The 19,972-nt window shown below is 42.6% G+C and overlaps 1 long non-coding RNA gene across 1 annotated transcript in view; it reads right to left on the bottom strand.

The window, feature by feature from the left end:
* Window positions 1-3,160: 3,160 nt before the first annotated feature.
* LOC123757032 (uncharacterized) overlaps window positions 3,161-19,972 on the bottom strand; it is a 40,811-nt gene continuing 23,999 nt past the window's right edge. Inside the window, exons 3-4 of the long non-coding RNA XR_006772709.2 lie at window positions 14,294-14,417; window positions 3,161-3,580 (exon numbers count right to left, since the gene is read on the bottom strand). This is a non-coding gene — a long non-coding RNA (uncharacterized lncRNA). The remainder of the gene's footprint in view (window positions 3,581-14,293; window positions 14,418-19,972) is intronic.

Below are 19,972 nucleotides of genomic sequence, written 5' to 3'. Positions count from 1 at the left end.
AGGCAACATGTCACCAGAAAACAATGTGGTCATCTTGGTTACATCAACTCAACCACTTCCTTCAGTACCACCTAACCCCTCTAACACTACTCCAGACGATCGAACATCACGTCAACAACGTCCGACGCTGGTGCAGGCTGATCACCTCCACCAGCACCGCTCTCTACCACAGGGCTCACACAAGACTCCATCGATGCAGCACTTGCCTCCTTACCACCTCTCTTTATCACTGGTTCAATCATCGGCGGAAATCTGCTTTTGAGAATATGTTAGCCCGGTGTTCTGGGGCAACCTCATGAATGCTCAGACATTCTGCACCTGAAGCATATCCGCTCTTGCCCATGGCAGACCACGTGTACTGTGGTCCTAGCCACCTTCAGCGATGACGGAATTCCTGCCAGCATCTTCATCGCCACTGTACAATTCCCGGTCAGGTCACTTTTTGCAGAACCCGACGTGAAATGGTGCGGTCTGACTTCAATCACATTTCCATAGCAAGAAAGTGTCATTCTCATAACGCCGTCAGGCATTTCAAACCGCGCATACCTCACTACGACATAGGTCGTATCCTTCCCTGCATCCTTAATATTTACTGTACCACCGTCTCCACTCAACTGGTGCTCCTGGAGACCGTGTAAATCAGCAATAGATATACTGAAGTCATCCACGAGGACCGGCACAGCGTCACATAATCAATTTGCTTTGAGAAGTGTAAGCAAGCATTCAGAGTCCTACGGTACATATCACTCACTCGGACCATGATGAATCACTGAAAAAGTCGGTCGAAAGTTGTGCCACCACCCTCGCGCCTACACAAACGATGAGCTGGCAATATGAGTGGTCAAGGTTGAGCGCTAAACGATCGTCTGGATTCGTCTGAGGTCAACTGACTCCTTTCATTGATTATTAGTCTTAGTGACATATAATTGTCATATGTTATTTGTGCTATCTTTTAAAGGAATTATTATATCTCTGTTGTGCGCTATTTATATACTTGTGTTAAGATATCATAACTAGAGCAAAGTGCCTGCGTTTCGATTGACAAAAGTGTTATAAGCATATTGTGATGCACCAATCGATGACCCTTGCATTTCCTTATGCTAAAGAGTTATCACAAGTGTTAAGTAGTTCATTCTGTGTACCTTAAATGTGGCGGGAGACAAATTCCCTATTTGCTTAGTTTTAGAAGTGAAACTCTCTGTTAAGATAATGAACCTGTGTGTATTAGTGTTAATTTTCTTAAAAAAAGTTTGTAAGTTATAGACACTCTCAATTAAACCCTTTTTTCCATACTACTCTCACATGTAAGACATACATGTGATATGTATGTCTTACATGTGAGACAATCCCCCATACGACTCCTATATTCGTAATATATCTCAAGGGTAGAGCTGCTTCATAGCCATACATCAAAACTCTAAATTTGATATAGTGAACCCTTAGTGTTCTACGCCCTGTAGCGATCTTTGTTTGGGCAGGACGACGGCTGACTACAAGATTTCGATATCATAGTGGAAGAGATTATATCTTTGGGTTATTATCTCGGCCACTGGAGTGTCGGTGTCCTGTTCCTAACTCTTTTGGGAACTCATCGTGGACTGTTGCAAGTGCCACGAGCATTTGCAGGTCCTCTGTGAGAACCCAGCTATTACAGCTAGAATTATTCTAGGATATCGGTATCTATGGCAGGTGGCTGCAGGTAATGAATCCCCCAATGGTGAGCAGTCTAATTGTAAACTTGGGAACAAGAGCTGTCTTGTTATCAATTATTTCAAACCAAACTATATGAAATACTTTGAGCTCTATAACTACTTTATACAATCTTGAATATAGTAAAATATTCTTGTGCTAGTTTTAGATTTTCCTTGTGCAGGCTAATAGATCAGCCTCGTATTTCAAGTTCTCTCCAGATTCCAGGTTGGACTAACCATCCTGTGAGATGAGGATATTAGATGAACTCATAGCTAGCCTTTAAGCTACCCTCTGTAATATCGTCATATGGAATAGGGTAGCAGCACGTTGCTGTGTATACCTAAGCATGCCAATAAATAGTTTTTTAATCTGACCAAACTGTCACTTGGCTCAACCCATGTGTTGGAATCCAAAAATGTCCAACCTCGTTGAAACTCACGAGCATGAAGTGAAATGAAAATGTCCATAGAGTTGGCAAGCAGGGGATGGAAGAACGGGGCGAGGTTGCAGAAATCTTGAGCAAGGATCTGGAGATGAGGTGAAGAGGGGAGATGAAAGATCGGTGGCCCAACCACAGCGGATTAGAACTTAAAAAACTCACGAGCATCCGAAGAAAATTGTTGAAAACATCTTAATAAGTTAATGAACATTAATTATTTATATATGTCATAAGAAAGACTGAAAGAAAACATATATAAATCCTATAACAGAAAAATATAATAATTACAATCTAATATAATTAGTTTTATAAAAGTTGTTTGTTTCATCTCTCACCGAGCTCCAAGCTGATCAACTGAGCGGCGAATAGACCTCTCTTAGCACAATGTTGAATTAACCCAGATATGTTATTAAATGTAAATGTTTTTGTCTCAAGAATGACAGAAATATAAGCTTCATTTTAAGTCTTTTACCCGTTTACATACTTATACCACAGGCAGATATATTTTTTACAAAGGCTTCCAGTTGCTTGTCGGTCATATAGAACAGGAGCCAACGCCCTGGTCGATAAACAGAGATATTCTAATAACGCCTAAAATATTAAATGCCTTCAGAAGTAAGGAGATATAATTGTTACTACGAATCCATCACATGAAATATTTGTTATGGGAGTAGAAATATATCAGCTGTAAAGAAGGTTGCCATAGCGATGGGGCCCCGGCAGCTCCCAACATTCCAAGATCAATGTTAACTTTTTTATGTGTAAAGAAGTGTTGTTACTAGTCGAGTTTTGACTAGGCTAGAAAAGTCGTTATGAATAGTCTAGTCAATCCGTATGAACAGGCAAGTCAAGGAATATGAATAGCTTAGTCAGTGGTTATAAATAGTTTAGTCATCGGTTATGAATAATCTAGCTATAACCAGTATAGTCAAGATGTATAAACTTTTTTTTTCAAATCGTTAATATAACCATATTTCAAATATGAGCAAAGATATATGTGTGATTTGATAAAGGTTTCTGGTACTCTAGTTAGTTTAGTTCATTTATTATGCACCCCATACCCATGACGTGGGCGGTAGTGGAAAAGGTTACAGAGGTACATTATGGGCTCAGGAGCTGTATCCAAAAATTCATATAGCTAAGCATTTTACAATTATATTTATTTTGTCCTGACCATCTTGAAGGTCATGACAATCTTCAAAGTCTCTCTCTCGTCCCAAATAGCTGAGCCTTTTCAGCAAACATGTTCATTTAATTTTGTATTCCTTCTGGAAAATCGTTTATATAGACAATGAACATTATTGGTGCTAGAATTTAATCTTGAATTACTGCACAATCTATATTTCCCCTGTTTCATCTATTGTCTCTGATTACCGCCGTTATTTTTCCTGTCAGAAAGTTGTTCATCCATGTCAGAAGTCTTCCTGCCACCCCTCCAGCATGTTTCAGCTTGCAAATATGTGGAAAAAGACAAACATAGTTCTAATATTAAAAATGGAATAATACAAAGCGTCTAAATTATAGACCTCTATCGGGTACAAGTAAGTAATTATCAAAATAATGCATTACTGCTGACAAATGTGGTAGTCAAATTAGTAGAAATATAATTACAAGCAAATGGTAGAATACCTGGAAGGAAATGACGTTATAAGTGGCAAACCATATGGCTTTCAGCCAGGAAGATACATTGTATCAAATCTACATAGTTTTTATAACAGAGCCACGAAGATCTTTCAGGAAAGAGATTGATGGGTTAATTGACAAAGCCTTTTTAAGTTCCAGATAAATACATACTACCACACAAGAGGCTGACCTTGCTTTTTCCTAGTTCCTTGATCAGATTTCTACCAATGCTAACATCACACCTAATTTCAGGTGAAATGAAAGCTTTGGCTTTTATTTGGCATGCCATTCAGTCTATTTTACTAAAAAAAATTTGTACACAAAGAAAGCACATTAACATGATGTATCAATGATAAAGTCAGTAGGAGCATTAAGAAGGATGGACGCTCCCAAGCAACGCTCTTGACCAGTACTCAGACCAATGCCTTAGAAATTAGCTTGGGACTACCCAGAGCATAGGTTCGAATCCTCCTCGTGGTTCCTGCTGATTTTGTAAAAAAAATCTTAGTTTCCTTCCAATTATAATTTTATGATCATTGTGAGATTTTTTTCTACGCCTACCTCCCTTAGGAGGTAGACTTCAAGTTTAAAGGCTATACACGGCAGTTAAGCATGAGTCCAATATAAAAAGGAAAAGCGGGAGCAAACCGCCAGGCCTCCACCACCAGGGGTGAAAACCTGTCCACATAGGCCGCTGGTTCCTCCTAGTTAAACAGGACGTTAAAACTAATAAAGGGTAATCGACGGGTTTTCACAATCAAATATTTATATTTGATGTGGTGCTATGAATTGGAATTCAAAGTTCCAAGAACAGCCGTCATATCAAAATATCACATCAACATTCAATCGTATAAAGCAGAACATGGGTGGAAAAGAATGGTTGAAGGGTTGACATCAAAGACCGTTTTCTATAAAATAAACAATTTATTAATAACAAGAGACTAAACTACTACAATATCGAGTTTACATTACGTTAATGTCCATCCAGTGGCACGATAACAAACAGCTAAATAGCAACCCTTGCTGTGAGGCTGCATACTGAACTAACCTGAACACAGGTGTGCCCACTGACGATGCAATATTGCAAAATCCAAAAAATTATCACAGACTAAGTTACAACACAGAGAGTGACTCGTTACGTTAATGTCCATCCAGTGGCAATTGCAGCACAGCTATTCAACAGCCCCTCGAGAAATGACAGCAATCTCCATCTTGCTGACACTTTGGGCTGACTACATGAACTAACTGAACAATGATGGATGTCCACTGATGACACAAGCTTGCAATCAATATTGTCACGGCTTCACGGTGAACAGATACTATAATCACAATCTTATGGGTCCTCCAACCATAACAGAAGAGACCCACGTAACTAGGAGGGTACACCAACAGTGACTCCCCCTATCACAACCTAATGTGAACACTCTTTGCAACTTCCTGCAAGAAGTTGCACTGTAAACAGTAAGCGAAGCCAGGCAAGGTGGGATTCTGAGACACAGCTCCAGTAATCCCTAATCCAGTAATCCCTAAGATACTTTACTCTCGTCACCAGACGATAAACAAAAGAAATTGCCTTAATCAGTTACAAAATTGATTATGTGATTAATTACGTTAATTGACTGATCACAGCAGTCAGCAACAAAGTACTACGTTAATCACAAACACTTGTCTCTCTTAGACAACAACATGATGGTACTCTACGTTAATCATCAACACTTGTCTCTCTTAACACAAGTCATCTTGTTAACATTAACTCAAAGTCTCTTACATTACATCACACTTGACTCCTTGCAAGTATTCAGTGAGTAATTCCTAATTAAGGTCAAACGGACCACTAATTACATCCCCATCGAGTTACGTTAACTAAGTCTACCACTAACTTGGTAGCTTCTCTACAGTCTATGTCAAAATTTACTTTAATGAGTGTTAATTACCCTAATTAACCCCAAGCAATTAATTAACTGTCACCGGGACCGATAATTAATCATACATAAATACGTCTCACTCCGCACTGCCTAAGCAGGTCTCATCAAACACTGTGAATTCACGGGCGAGGAGTTAATTACTCCCCTAATTAACATGAGTGCATCTTAATCCACTGTCACCAGACAGGATATGATTAATATAACGAGTTATGCTAGCTCCATGACCTCGCTTTACCGAGTCATCTGAGACCTCAAGACCCCAGACGTTAATTACTCCACTAATTGCAATACCCCAGAAAGGTAATTAGTCTCAAGCAAATTACGTTAACACAAATACTGACAGTTCCTCTCCCACTACGTGAATTCATGATGAGAATGCTAATTACATAATTAGCTAGAGTGGTCAATTAGTTGTCACATGGACAATTAATTGCACCGGAAACGTATCTCAACAAGCTCGACACTGTTCTCCTTTAACAGCCCTCACTCACTCAACAATAAATGTGCAACCCCTTTATAAAGTTAATTCCCATTAATTAACTCACTGAATCCTTAAGTCTTCAACACAACTTAAAGAAACAAAGTAACCCCAGTGTTACATAGGTCACACTACAGTGGCATGCTTAACAACATAAATGCACAGCCCACATACGGTTGCGGCTACTGCAACACGTTAATTACTGGACCCACACAGTAATGACACGCGGTTAGGCAACAACAAAATTATACCTACATTACTGCCCCCTAATCTTGCAACTGTTGCAAGGGACTACTGTGTGCAATCACGACTATCTCAGCAAGACAAGTTACGTTAATATAAACCACTGTCGCTACGCGGACAGCTGGCACTAATTCTCGTAATTAGGCAATTAACTAATCAATTGCTTGCTCTCATTAAGTACTGTGAATTCCCCTGAATACTCAAAGGGGCCCCTCAAATCCTCAACACAGTTCCTAGTGGCAGTAATATTACGTATACCAACAACAACACTGCCCAAACCTACAACATAATGATGCCATCAGCATACCCCACATGCCAATGACATCATTAGGCAATCAGTCAGCAATCTCATCTACTGACTCACCACACAACACAGTACATACATATACATGCAAATGAAACACATGGAAATGGCATTCACATAATCAATGAAACTTATATCACACTTATACAGACCTCAGGATATCCACTGACAACCATGCAACACTGGCCTGCCTACCTCTGCAATGATATAATTAACATGCAGCAACATGGCATTAATCTAGACTGAACGATTATATAGAATCGACAGAACTGGATCACTTATATGGTAAATCTCTACACTGACCGGTTACATACTCGAGTCAGTCTACACACAACATATATCTTTATACATCTACAGTGTGGTACTGTGTACAACATCCATCTCCAGGTACATCCCAACCAGTCACCTGGACGCCAGTACAGACAGCTGTATCTCAGCTGCTTCCCACGCCTGGCAGGCGCTATGGGACCACACAGCTGTTACCGAAATTAACACAGTCCTGAGATGTGTAACAACTTTTATTGGACTCACAGCTCCTTAAATCTTCAACACATTCATTATTCCGGTCACTACCTCACTGGCTGCAGAACACCTAGCTCGCTCCATGTGCGTCGACTAGGTGTGGCCCTAGGGTGGTCCAGGGAAGGTGGCCAAGCGTGGCCCAAGGGGGTGGCCAAGGCATGTGGCCACCACGTGGCCCTAAGCGGGTAGCCACGAGGTAAGCACGGGGCGTCACAGCGCCCCACCGGGCTGGTGTGGCCGGCGCGGGGGATGGCCAGGGTGACCGGCGCGGGGATTGGCCTGGGGTGGCCGGCACGGGGGTGGCCTAGGGGGTCGCCAGGGTGGCTCCCGGGCGGGTGGCCAAGGTGGGCGGCGCGGGGTGGCCAGCGCAGGGTGGCGAGCACATGGGGTGCCTCAGACTGGCTGGCTGGCGCCCATAGGCATACACACGCGGATGGGAGATGACCTACACCCCCATCATACCAGACCATGCCTCGCTCGTACACCGGGTGTGATAATGCCGGCGTCACCACCACATGGACACTGCCAGGTTGAATTCAATGTCCAACAGGGGCCTGTAATATCACCACAATTACACTAGGAGGCCCTGCCCTTATTCCACCAATTGTCCATAACATAGACAGGATATTCGAACCATCTGTTACACCATGAGGCCTGCCAGCTGCCTCATGGGTGAACACTGTCTCTGAGGTTTTTTTACTGTTCCTACCGTACTCTTTGGCCCCTTTTCATGCAAATTGGACCTCGACACAACCCATGATGGCAGGAGTGCCATGCACGATGAGTAATGAGGATGACACAGCGATTAATGGGGAAGGGGGGGGGGTGGAGGTAGAAGCCGCCACCCCCACCCAGTCACCTTCTCAGCTTGCCGCTCAGCCCAGACTGAAGATTTGGTGGCTAGGGAAACTCAAAAATGTCCATATCTCCCCCCTACCTTGTCTTGACCAATCAGCACAAAGCCGGCACAACTGTATGGTGCCGCTCCCAATCACAGCTGTTTACACCAAAACTCACCTAGAGGTGGAGGTGCCGCTACCAATCACAGACGCCCTCACCCTGAGGCGTCCTGTGACGTCACAAGGAGGGGGAGGCCTAGGACTGGAGCGACGTCACACATGGTGGGGGTGGGGGGGTGGCGACGTTCACCCCACCTCTAAGACCGCTGAGAATCAACTGCCCTCTCATACCTCTTCACTCTCAACTCTCATCCTATTTCACAGAAACAGGAAAAATTCTGTAACTCTCTCTACAGAGCAATCACAGACCTCTAGTTAGTCTTAAATGACAGTCCTTAACATAAGCTTTCATCCAACACCCCACAAGTGCATGTAGTTTGAAAACTTCTTGTCTAGAGTCCCTAAAGCGACTCTAGCCTAATCTAGAAACTAGAAAAACTAGCTGAGGGAATCTTCATTCCCTCACATTCATAATGATGTTTGGCTAAATTGAATTATCCATCATAACAAAGCCGACCATTATTATTGAATCGACTGCCTCCACCCTTCTGGAGGAATCACTGATGGTTCGTTATATTTTTTCTAACCAGCATTACCATTATCTTCTCTAGACACAATCAAAATTTTACGGAGAGTTGTCATGTGAGTGCACATATTTACTAAATGTGAGTCTGTTAGTTCAACTGCAAGTGCAGACTACGGTGGATGAAAAATATGATGCAATACATATCACTATAATGTAAATGACATTCATACATTATTATCGTAATCTCTGTGACTCTTGCCACTGTTGCTAGTGCTGGCCACCAGGAGCCTCTGTGCCGTGACCCCCCAGCACCTGAGCTTCTGGTGGAGTCCAGCGACTCTAACATATACTGGGGTTTGCTGGAACCTTTCACATCTATTTGCCTCACATGGTTGAGGTGGACCTTCTTGCCTTCCCTTGTGCATAATGTTAAAACTATGCAAGTTTGCATAGAATGCGTTCTATAGGAAGTTCAGGGGCAACCCCCATCATTCATTACCTAATTTCCACACAGAAATCCCAGTAGCGTGATGCATCAAATGAATAAATCCACAAGGGCCATGATGAGGGTTCGAACCTACGTCCGAGAGGATCCCAGACGCCCCTTAATCGACTAAGCTACGACATAGTTAAAGGATTGCAACCGGGAGTTCAACTATTCCTACCACGGGTCCTACAGTCTCTCCGAGACACAAACCAGGTTTTTACACAAATCTCCCATGCACCCGAGCTCTGCCAATAAGCTATTCTACCTCTTCGCCCGTACTTCACTACACGCAGATGTCACAATTGTGTGATGCATCAAATGAACAAATCTACAAGGGCCGTGAAGAAGGTTCGAACCTACATCCGAGAGGATCCCAGACGCATCGTAATTGACTAAGCTATGACATGGTAAAAGTTGAACTCCTGGTTGCAATTCTTTTACCATGTCGTAGTTCAGTCAATTAAGGTGCGTCAGAGTTCCTCTCAGACGTAGGTTCGAATCCTCATCACGGCCCTTGTTCATTTGTTCATTTGATGCATCACACTATTGTGATTTCTGTGTGTAATAATGAAAGGGCGAAGAGGTAGAATAGCTTATTGGCAGAGCTCGGGTGCATGGGGGGAATTGCGTTAAAACCGGGTTTGTGTTTTGGAGAGACTGTAGGATTCGTGGTAGGTCAAGTTGAACTCCCGGTTGCAATTCTTTAACCATGGCGTAGCACAGTCGATTAAGGCGAATCTGGGATCCTCTTGGACGTAGGTTCAAATCCTCATCACAGCCCTTGTGAATTTGTTCATTTGATGCATCACACTATTGTGATTTCTGTGTGTAATAAAGAAAGGGCGAAGAAGTAGAATAGCTTACTGGCAGAACTCGGGTGCATGGAGGAATTGTGTAAAAACCTGGTTTGTGTCTCGGAGAGACTGTAGGATCCGTGGTAGGTCAAGTTGAACTCCCAGTTGCAATTCTTTTACCATGTCGTGTCTCAGTCGATTAAGGCTCGTCTGGGATTCTCTCGGACGTATATTCGAACCCTCATCACGGCCCTTGTAGATTTGTTCATAATCTAACACAATTTCTAAGTGCAGTCTCACACAAGTCAAAATTTTCTGTGCAGTGGGTCACCAGGAGTCAGGTTTCGTGCTGATTATCCCAGGGTGTTTAATGCAGCTTGAAGCTGTTGGCCGACACTTTGGTTCTCATGCTGGATGGGGTGACTTCATGCGTAACATTAGATGCAGATTTGGAAGTGAGTCAGTGGATTTATGGAACAGTTTCTTGAGTAATATAATAGAGACAATTTAATTGGAAGGATTCTGGCGTAGGATGGATAAATATTTGACAGTAATTTGTTGTATACACTGGAACTGTCACGCATGTGACAGAAGGAATCTGTTGTCTATTTTATTTTTGTAGTTAAGGCGTTGGATAGGAATAGTGCACCCACTATTCCTTCCACAGGCTTCATTGAAACATAAAATTTAAATGTTAAGCGAGTTACGTAACAGTGCTCAGCACCATTGAAGGAAACTTCGTGGGATGTTCTGCATGATATGATACTTATAATATTAACTTTACAGTGCATATTGTTATGCCATAAAACAGCAGTAGCACCATGAAGTTTTCCTTGCCTGACCAAAATAAAGACCAATATGCATTTTTATGAAGGTTTTTAAATTCATACTATACTAGTCTGTACTCCTGCAGAACTGTATCCCTCACACCATAGACCTTCAGAGAACATACGTATGTTTAGTGGTTGAATTCGTCATAGATAAACTTTTGACTTTTAAAATATTGTACACAATTACTAATTTTGACAATTAGTACTTCAAGCCTTTCGATATGACCATAGTTTGAAAGACACCAGCAGGTGTTGGGGTTTCACCTCTCTATTCCTACTCTGGGGTGAGCAATAGTTATGCTCAAGGTCACTCACCGTAGCCCTGCGGGTCTTCACTCGATCCTCACGGCGCCACTGCACGCCAGGAGAGTCTCCCAGTCAATCTTAACGGCCTCTTATTAAGAAAGAGTGGGAACACGACTCGTTCACTTGACTGTCATGTGCCCTCCCCAACAATCGGGCTCTACGGTTAACTACAAGGTCGCCAACTGGTGTTTTAGGTGGCCAGTAACACCATCAGTGGACTGGTGGAATTAGTGGTAGCCTTGGCAAGGTCACACTCAAAAGATCAGGAATCAGGCAGGTACTTACTGTATCACTCTATGCTTTCCAGTATCATATAGCCACAAGATCAATGGAGGAGATGATAAAAACACAATGGTAATTTTGTATTTTACTTAAAATGTATGAAAGATGTCACAAGGCCAAACAATAACAAATAAACCAACTGATCCGGACGCGGCCGGTAATTCCCACGGTTAGTATGCGACCACTAAGTGGCAACACCTGCCCTCCTTGTCAAATGTCAAGAACAACTGATCGCCTGGCCTCCGCGCGCGAAAGATTATTGCTTGTTTTCAGATTCACGCGCGCTGTTTCTTTAAGTTCTCCAATATTACTATAAACTCGCCCACTCGTTACTGGCACAATAGACCGTATTACTTAGTTACACTGTACTCAGGCTCAAACAGTCTTTTCTACAATCAATGCTATAATGACTCACTGTAATGGCTTTACATTGTTCTTCACTCAACAATATATTATGAACTATTAACACTGGAGTTTTCAGTACTTTCTCTCGTGGGCGATAACGCAATAATTCACTGTACTCACAAATGACTAATCACTGCATGAACATAGCATATATAATGTAGATACATCCAATATCAATACATGGAAAATAAATGGTTTCTGGGCACACAGCCTAACTTCCAAATACTGGCATAATATTATATATAATTTACCACTATATGTTCATATCAAAATCTATAGAAAGATATACACAACACAGTAAATTTATCACTTGTTCCTGGTGCCTGTACACACCAATAATCAACATGAATATTACAAGTACTCTTGATAGTACTGTCTAGCACACTGGTGCTTTACCGTGACATGGGTGAGACTTGCTCACGACATATAAAATCCTCAGGCTAGATAATATAGCCGAATAACATAGCTAACTAAAGGGGAATGGGGAGGGAACTAGAAACACCTACTTCACCCTATCCTCCGATGAGAGTCGAGATGTAGCGCCTGGTCCTCGTGTCGGGAACGCCCCCACACACACGTCGTCATGTCCTACCAGAGCCTCTCGTCGTCCCACCGTTTAGCGCGTCGTCTCCGTGCCCTCTTCACTGCAGGTCCGTCCTCCTTCTTAACTTCTTGAAGGTTGGAGTCGGTCTCCTGGCTGTCGTCTTCTCCCATCAACGGCTGTCGCCTACGTCTCAGCTACAGTCGTCCGGTTTCCCCAAATAGTCCTCTCTTCCTCAGCTACCCAGAGACTCTGTCAGCCACTACGCTGTCACGAACTGGTGAACTGCCACAGACGTCACATACGTCACTGCACGGCTTCACTGCTTCTTGCACAGTACCTGACTGGAGCACTTGTTGCTCAAATAACCGTCAATTCCCTCTTCTGGTTCAACACATGAAATAGGGAAGACTTCTCAGAGTACTGGCGGACTTCAGGTGACGCGTAAATCCACGGGAGCGGGAAACAACTGTCCAACTGACAGGACCGATCGTCGCACGTCCGACCTCTATGATGTGTCGTGTCTGACTGATGGCGCCAGCTCGGTGCGCTGGCCGGACCCCCTTCCTTCGTGACGTCACTTTTGCCACGGGAGGTTTTCATTGGCCCCCGGTGCCACACTGCTGTCGGTGACCAATCCAGTGCCACTGACGTCACACGGTTTTAGCGGGAAATCAGGGAGGCAAGCGCCATCTTGGCTCCCTAAAGGGCCTATACCACAGGCCAGAATATTACTATTTCACAAATTTCTCGGCTCTCCGAGAACACTTCACTCGCTCCCATATATCAAATTGTAGCCTGCAACGTAGAGAACGCTTGGGAAAAGTAGACATGACTCTTACTGCAGGCGTGGGAGAATTATAAGGGGGGGAACACCGTCACACAGGCCAAACATTATCACACAGTACAAGCAATGTGACACGAATATTAATATTAATCTAATGAGAAAGGTCTCTAATCCCATCCATATATGACGATAATCTCTTTCTAGAGAGATTGAGCCTGCTCTTCCCTGCCTCAAGTTACGTCCAGTTAACAAGTATAAGATGCTACGTTCAAGATACGTCACCGGTAGCACAAAACGTTTTGACCAGGAGGCAAAACGTACCCAAGATCCCCCCTACTCCACACACCCTCCACACCGGCTTGTCGTCAACCAGCAAACTACCGATTCCAGCCTGCCTGCTCCTGACTGGTGACTCGCCGACCGCGCACCTGCACACTGCACCTCCGTGCCATCTACCTGAATCGACATCGGAGCCCTGACCAGCTATCAACTTCAGAATATTCTTTGTGCTCTTAGAGTTGACATCTCTCTCTGGCATACTAAGCTCACTGGCTTGTATACGAAGGGAGGTCTCAGCCATAGCCGATATTCTCAGCACCATTTTACTATTTCACCTTTATACTATTGTGTCTCACATTGTCTTTGCATTTATCTTTGTCATTTTATTGTACTTTTCATTCCCCCGAGATTTGTCTTTATTTTTATTTATGTTTAAAGTAAATATATTAAAGTTTCATTGTTCATACTTTGTGTTTTACGTGTTCCTCCCTCTAACTTACCACAGACAACAGGCAAGCAGTCTATCTTTTTTTTGTAAGTGTGACCAGGCATTGACACCTGCCATTGGAAGACTGCCGAACATCCATACTCCAACACTTTCCCGTCACAATTTTTTACTGATATCACACTGACTCCATTCCTCTTAATTAAATCTTTAAGGCACCTAACCTTGAGACAAGTTAAGGTACACTGATGACTTGAACTTACCAGGTCAAGTGTCACATATTCTTACCTTCTTGGTTCATACCTTACTGGCTGTCACAACACTTCATTGCTGTGAAGTTAATCACAAGTGTCGGGTACACCCGCATGGCCTAACAATTCCTGACAAAAACAAATAAAAAACGACATGCTGTTAAGGGAAAATTACCTGTGTGTTATCAGTGTGAAGCAGCAGGTGGTTTAGTGGCAGAGGACGTACCAGTAGAGGGAGGGGCTTGGTGTGAGGGCCACACCGGCCGTGAGGTGGGTCTCGTACTTCAGGAAGCAGTAGTCTGTCAAGCAAATCCTCTAACGTAATAGTCGGTCGTGTTGGAGCATTAATATAATATTTGTTTTATATGTTGTTTAATTATTTACAAGCAGTACCCGACCATGCATTGCTGTGGCTCAGCAACGCATGTGCGTTGCTGAGCCACAGCAACCTTCCCTTTCCCCAGTCCTCCCCACCATACCCTCCTCACCCGTCTCTTCGGCCTCACAACCATTCCCCACTCCACTATCCCTCTTCCTTCCCACCATGCCCCACTCCAATATCCCTTTGTACTCCCCACCATTCTCCATTTCCCCATTCTTTCGTCCCCACCATCCCAAATTTCCCTGTCCCCTCGTCCTTCCCCACCATTACCCACTCCCTTGTCCCATCGTCCTCCCCGCCATTTCTCACTTCCGTCCCCTCGTCATCCCCACCATTCCCAACTCCCTCGTCCGATGTCTTCTCAAATGGTCTGATGTTCCCATCAGAAAATTGGGAACATCAAGTGATGTGATGTTCCCATCACTGAACTATAAGGGAAAAACAGTTAAAAAATTAAATGAAAATATGAAAAAATAATGGAATAAACTATACTCACGAAATGAATGGTATGGTAAACAACACAGCTCAATTCCAACGCAATTCAAACAAAATAATTAAATAAAAATAAAAATAAATAAATAAAATAAAAATGTATAAAAATTCAATTTATCAATGCAATCAAAAACAGTGAAATTAAAATGTGACATATTTAGTATAGAATGTGTCTTGCTCTTACATGCAAAAGATGGCATTGTTTTCCAAGAAAAGCATAGTTTTACCTGTCACAGGTGTGGCATCTATACTTATACTTATTAAATGAACAGCATGGTAAATAACACACCTCAATTCCAACACAATGTCACACAAAATAATTAAATAAAAAAATATTTAAATAAAAATCTATGAAAATAAAATTTATCAATGAAATCGGAAACATTGAAATGGAATTTGTGACATATTTAGTATAGCTGCAAGTTGCTATTATGTGCAACAGATGGCGCTATTTTTCAAAAACGCATGTTTTTATCTGTCACAGGAGTGGCATCTATATAGTAGGTATATAAAAAGATGCGCCTATTCGAAAGCAACGTTGTGTCAAAATTTCAAAGCAATCGGTGAAGAACTTTCGGAGATTACAGTGTGTGTTGCGCTTACGTCCAACAGATGGCGCTGCTTTAAAAGAGAAAGGCATGTTTTTTTCCTGTCACAGGTTAGGCATGTATATAGTAGATATATAAAAATATATTATTATATGCCTATTGAATATATGCCTATTGAATATATGCCTATTCGAATGCAACGTTGCGTCCAAATTTCAAAACAATCGGTAAAGAAGATTCGAAAATTTTCTTCACATGAAAAACACAGTTTTTCAGAAAAAGCATGTATTTTTTTTTACCGTCACAGACGTGACATCTATAAAGTATGTATATAAAAACCTGCTCGGATGCGAATGGAACGTTGAGAAAATTTCAAAGCAATCAGTGAAGAACTTTCGGAGATTAGCGGTCATACACAAACGAACATTATTTTTAGCATCTTTTTATTTATATAGATTAATATTTGTAATATTAATATCTATTATCGCTGATTTAGGGGGCCTGACAGCTGAGTGGACAGCGCTCGGGATTCGTAGTCCAGAAGGGTCCGGGTTTGATCCCCGTTGGAGGCGGAAGCAAATGGGCAGAGTTTCTTTCACCCTGATGCCTCATTCACCTAGCAGTAAATAGGTACCTGGCAGTTAGACAGCTGCTACGGGCTGCTGCCTGGGGATGTCTGTGTGTGAAAATTAAGATTAAGGACTTGTCCGAAGCGCTATGCGTGCTAGTGGCTGCACAAGAATGTTAACTCTTGTATGTATAAATAAATAAAACAAATAAATAAATGTGACACGCGAGGATCGTCATCAGCATGTGGGCCAACTGCTCTCCGGAAAAGGTGTCGTACTGCAGTACACAAGCTGCCTAGTTCGACCAGCAACCTGCCCTCTACTCAAGTCCATTACATCCAGCGGGTGTAATGGACACAAACGCATTCATAAATTTGTACATGCCGTTCAGTCAAAATGGGAATTTTCTCAAATATAAATTAATATTATAAGATATTAGCATATTGTGCATATATAGGCATAGGTTACGTGTTTAGGTCCTGTTGGCGATTATTTGTATTTATAGTACGTGGGTGAAGCATTTATAGCGTTTTAGTTGAAACAAAATTTTTCAGTGAAGCACGTCTTCCGGACGTGTTCGAACGTGAACAGTTGTGAGTCGTGTGTAAACCGCTTTTCAATCATAAACAGCGGGTTTAGAGGTGCATGGAATCACTTTTGGATCTTTGTTTGGAGGACGGGCTGCTATCAGACATATATATATTCACAGCTGCTGAATCGTCATAGAGAACTACTCCGTCCCTATCACCTCGATGTGCACCTATCTCGCCTTACTGTTTGCTCTACACTAGAGAACTAGTCAGTCACTACATAACACAGATTGAACGGGTTTCCCATTTAATATCTCCTTGAAGTGTCTGGGAACTTAGGTCTCCCAAGGTCAGTTCCTAAAGTTATAAGTAGCTACCTGAAGAGGGTGGTGTCTGGCCATCCCTCTGGGGTCCAAACTCATAACAAGATAATAATAAAATATGTAGCCAAACCCACATTCTCTCGTAGCCAGAACGTAGGTGTAGAAGGCACCTCTCTGGAGTGATGGTGTTTGTGTACCACTAACCATGGTGTCAACAGCTGTACACACAACAATGGGCCGAACATCTGTCACCTGTAACTAAGTGTAACCGAGAGCTTCACCTGCCTCTTAAGATGCAAACCCTGACCTAAAATTAACATACATCTGCTAGCTATGTTCCACTTCCTAACGAAAGAGTTTCAATGGGAAAAAATTGCCTATTGGTGGAAAACACCATTGACTACGGTATAACAAAAAAGAGAGAAGATGTGGTCTCTTTCTTAGATTTAAAAGATTAAACTGTTTGTTCTAAGAGCGGTTTTAAGAATCTTTAAGAAAAGTCGGCGGCCTGCAGCAGTGCTTCAGACAAAATTATTCTATAATTAGTGTGCAACACTGTAGCTCCCAGCAGCTCCCAGAGTGGTGGTGTGCAACACTGTAGCTCCCAGCAGCTCCCAGAGTGGTGGTGTGCAACACTGTAGCTACCAGCAGCTCCCAGAGTGGTGGTGTGCAACACTGTAGCTCCCAGCAGCTCCCAGAGTGGTGGTGTGCAACACTGTAGCTACCAGCAGCTCCCAGAGTGGTGGTGTGCAACACTGTAGCTACCAGCAGCTCCCAGAGTGGTGGTGTGCAACACTGTAGCTACCAGCAGCTCCCAGAGTGGTGGTGTGCAACACTGTAGCTACCAGCAGCTCCCAGAGTGGTGGTGTGCAACACTGTAGCTACCAGCAGCTCCCAGAGTGGTGGTGTGCAACACTGTAGCTCCCAGCAGCTCCCAGAGTGGTGGTGTGCAACACTGTAGCTGCCAGCAGCTCCCAGAGTGGTGGTGTGCAACACTGTAGCTCCCAGCAACTCCAAGAGTGGTGGTGTGCAATCTTTCACGAACCAATGAACAATCACTTATATATCCATTACTCGTCAGCACATACTTTATCAATAAAAAAATCTCTGCGCTTCATTTTGGGAATCCGAATGAAATGAAAAGTCAAAGATGGAGAGAGACTATGGGGAGGGTCCTTAAACGACTCAGTGATTTTTTTCAGACACAGAGTATACCCTGCCAAATTCTACGGGATACATGTACATAGTTGGCACAAAGATATCTTCATTGTTACAACAGAGGGACAACAGCCAGGTAATGAAAGGCTAATCCACCCGTCCCTCTATTTTCCAGGAATCGCGGGGCCGCCTCGAACTTCGGCCAGAACTCATTAACCTCTGGGGATGTCTAACGAGACTACACCGAAATCACCCAGAGTGGAAGAAAAAAATTCCTCCAGAAATATGCATATTAGCTAAGACATGAGGTAAATCCTTATATTTCATCGTGGTAAAAGCTAAATTTGCTTATCATTCCCATACACCGTAGGGTCAAGGAGGCCGTGCAATATAACGCCAACAACACACATTCCCCCCCCCATACACCTTCCCCATCTCCCCCTCCCACACACCTTCCCCATCTCCCCCTCCCACACACCTTCCCAATCACTTCCTCCACACACCGTACCCATCTTCCCCCCCCTCACACACCTTCCCCATCTCTCTTCCCATACTCCTTCCCCATCTCTTCCCCAACACATCTTCCCCATCTCTGCCCATATACTCCTTCCTCATTTCTTCCCCCACACGTCTTACCCATCTCTCCCCCCCACACTACTTACCCATCTCTCCCCCACACACCTTCCCAATCTCTCCTTCCCACATCTTATATAATATTTTTAACACAACATGCAGTAAAAAATTAATGCTGTCCTTGTGTTAATTAAATCATAAATTAAAATAAAATAAATGTTACCCCAAAAAGAGAGCGGACGTGACAATTTTTCTTTAGAAAATGTATAACTGCAACTGTTAGGCCACGTCACTTAAAATGATCAAATTAAAAAATCTGACTTCATATTATAACTTTAAAGCATCAGTTTGCGACTGAGTATATTAAAAACCTATTCTATAAATTAAAGTAAATGATGAGTTTTCAAATATACTAAAATAAACCCTCCTATCGGGAATCAATATAACCGAATTTGGAAAAAAGCGTCCTGGCCGAGGAGGAAGGTGAGACAAGTAAGAGAGGACGTCTTGGTTGGTGGTTCGCAAGCAGTATACTATGACGTAGTTCTGCGAGTGTTAGACAGCCACATTACTTCACGTCGTCTCCCAGGATAAGTGTCTTTCCTTTGATGTTAAACTTATTGTACATGAGCTCATGGTACATGTATAAATTATGGCCGTTTATGACGGAAGATGACAATAAATAAATGGTGAGCGTCTTATAACCTAAACCTTATATATATAATCTAACATAGTATGCTATATTAATCATTGCTTAAATTTAACTTATGTTTTGGCCTAATACGCAATGTTGTGTGTCGAGAGGTAACTGGTTTACGACGTAGCTGTAGTCAACGTGAGGTCTGCCACTTGTGAGACGCCATAACCACATGTGGACAGATGTCGAGCTCACGTGACTGAATTTACGTAGAGGAGTATACATTTAATTATTCTAATTAACCATTTAAATAATATGAATTTAATGTTTCAACTAACAAGTTAATTCCTGTCTAGTTGAGTTTTATAATAAAACAGCCAAAGCTTGTAAGGAGTGGCAAAATCTTTATACAGTCCACTTGCTACATAAATAAATAATAATAAAATTCTACCTATATAATCTATTAAAGTAAAATAAATAAATAATTAACATAAAATTCCCCACACCCAAACACACCTCTTCCATCTCTCCCCCTAAACATCATCCCTGTTTTTACCCCCCCACACCTTTACCGTCTCTCCCCCCCCCCCCCACACATACACCTTCCCTGTCAATAGCCCCACACACCTTCCCCATCTTTTC

Source organism: Procambarus clarkii, chromosome 26 (assembly GCF_040958095.1).
Source record: "Procambarus clarkii isolate CNS0578487 chromosome 26, FALCON_Pclarkii_2.0, whole genome shotgun sequence".
NCBI classification, from domain to species: domain Eukaryota; kingdom Metazoa; phylum Arthropoda; class Malacostraca; order Decapoda; family Cambaridae; genus Procambarus; species Procambarus clarkii.
This window is presented reverse-complemented; position numbering and strand designations above follow the sequence as displayed.